The sequence below is a fragment of the Gavialis gangeticus genome, unplaced genomic scaffold (assembly GCF_001723915.1).
Source record: "Gavialis gangeticus isolate Ggan-Ray unplaced genomic scaffold, GavGan_comp1, whole genome shotgun sequence".
NCBI classification, from domain to species: Eukaryota; Metazoa; Chordata; order Crocodylia; family Gavialidae; genus Gavialis; species Gavialis gangeticus.
In genome coordinates this window covers 113,813,570-113,816,065 of record NW_017728992.1, presented here as the reverse complement: position 1 = coordinate 113,816,065, position 2,496 = coordinate 113,813,570, and the positions used below count along the sequence as shown (strand labels likewise).

General features: G+C 37.2%; 1 protein-coding gene across 2 annotated transcripts in view; it reads right to left on the bottom strand.

The window, feature by feature from the left end:
* Positions 1-2,207, bottom strand: part of SNTG1 (syntrophin gamma 1) — a 464,795-nt gene extending 462,588 nt beyond the window's left edge. For both annotated transcript variants that reach the window (XM_019527106.1, XM_019527115.1), the window contains exon 1: positions 2,077-2,207. The gene's annotated coding sequence lies outside the window, so the exon portion shown is untranslated. The remainder of the gene's footprint in view (positions 1-2,076) is intronic.
* Between the last annotated feature and the right edge of the window lie 289 nt (positions 2,208-2,496).

Here is a 2,496-nt window from a genome sequence, read left to right as displayed (position 1 = left end):
CCCTCCTCCAGCCTCTCCTCCCTCACCCCCCACCTACCAGCTCCGAGTCCGGCTCCAGCTCCCTGCTGCAGCCGGTGGGGTCTGCCCAAATCGTCAAAGCTCTCCGAATCTTTTCCGAATCAATTCAGAGAGCGTTGAATCGATTCAGACCTTTTTACTGGTCCCCTAATATGATTCAGATTTGGACATATGGCCACCAAATTGGGCTGAATTTCCTCCGAATCGAATCAACACCTGAAGCTTCGCACAGCCCTACCAGTTCACATTCTATATGACATTCTGGCTTCCATGTATCATGGTGTAATCAAAAGCCTTATTATTCTTAGTGTTCATGTATTTTGGTATAATTTCAGGCGTGTCCTTAAACATAAAATTCAGAACTTGAAATAACACTAAGAAATCCACTGCTTTCCCAAGGATTTCTAATTCTTGTGTAATAACTCCTTTAGCTGGTTTTACTTTGTCAGGCATGATGCTGCCTAATTTTCAACAAAATTGCTTGAACAATCAGAAGCCATTGCTCCTTTTGTGACCAATGTAATAAACCATTCTACTGAGGGATAAGTCTCTTAATACTATGCATATTTTTATTGCTTCAAAGGATTAGTTGTCATATCAGAAACAGTCAAATTAAAGAGAAATATCCAAGACCACACTTTGTACAGAAGGCTAGTGGCATACTGAATTAGAACAAGAAGTCAACATCCTTCAAAATGATAAGACTGTGCTAAGGCAGGAAATGAATATGGGCATTGTGGGGCAGTACCAGCATGTTTGAGTGTCTGGGATTTGGCAAATGTGTCACAAAAGAATGATTAAAGCAGGAACTTCAGCTAAAGAACAATTGTGCAGCAGAACAAAATACAAGATTATTTTTAGGAGTGGTTGACATCCATATAGCCTAGGGAAAGGACCAGATGTATGCTCTCAGTTTAAGTGACAGCAACAGCATCAGGAAGGGCTAGAAGGACATGCTGAAAGGGTGAGATGTTAAATTTGAGGCAGATATAGGAGCGCATTGTAAAATGATGGCCTAGCAGATGTTCTGTAAACTGAATGTCAAGGACACAATTCTTCAGAATTTTCAATGTATAAACTACTTCCTTGCATCAATCCATAGAGTATGAAACACAGTATAGGTAGAAATAAGTGGTGCAAAGTCATAGTTCTGTTAAAACATAATTAACACCTGTACATCTCAGCAGAAAGTTGAATTTTTCAGCATGGTTTTAAACCTTGGTTAAAATTCCTATTACTGCTTAAGACTATATAAAATATTTTTTTAAAAGAAAACTTAACAAAGAAATGCGATCCATGGCATACTCCTCCCAGTCTACTTTGGGTTGTTAAAGGTATAACAAAAATAAGCAATCACTAAGAGTAGTATATTATAACCTTGTAACAAAACACTTCCTCATTTCTGATTTGCTTTGATAAGCAGTAAAATAGTTTAAAATGTCATTGTAAAGTATCAACATTGCCTTCCAAGTGAAAAACCACTGGGACAATTCAAATTTCTGAGCTATTGTTTCAGGCTTTCTGCCAAGTCAGGCAGACAGCATTGCATCAATTGTACTTCAGTGCATTTTCAAGGTGTTCCTCCCTTTCTCCCTCCTCCCCACCCCCATCAACTCTAACATATAGATATTAATGGTAAAAGAAAATTAAAGACGAGCTGCTGGAGAGCAACTGAATGCTGGTCTTTGTATCTCTACATAGTTTGTCAAGCCCCATGGGTGCATATATTTTACACACACAAATATCCCCCTGCATAAATATTTAGGATTATTCTGCAAGCTTGTGCACAAAAAAATTCTGGAAATACCCTATCTTTCCAGATTAACTATATTTCTTCAAAGTTTTGGCCTTATAAGATACTGACCTAAAATAAGAGTTCAATGAATGTGTAATAAACTAGTGAGGAGATAAGGATGTAACAAATCTGAAGTTTGTGTTTCTTTTTTTCCCTGCATTTAATCTGTATTATATCTGTATATTAATACATACACATCAAAAACTCAACCTACAAGCTACTCTGTGGGTCTAGAAGCATTGTCATGACAATCTGTAACCTACCACTTGAAAATGAAGACGACTTGGGAAAGATCAGGTGAGATGAGAACTGGCAGCCATCCACAAAGTTTCTCAATCATGATTCTTCTTGATCCTTTACTTTCAGTTGGCAAGAGAAGCGGAAGGAACAGGACACATCTGTTAAAAATATAGGAGAAAAAAACTCCCCAGTACAATTTTCAGTTCCTTTGTGATGGTAAATTAATAGTTACAAAACTATAAAAAGTCTTATTTGTTAGTGTAGCTCCCCGGTAGTCATCTACAATCCCCTATATGCTTCCTAATTAGATGGATTTAGAAGAAAGGTTCTCATGAGAAAGTTTATTGGCAAGCATTTAAGTGCTGCATTAAAGTGATTGTAAAAGTAGAGAAAACTGTAGATATGGCAAGAATAACTGTTTTCCTATTTTCCCTTATATAAAA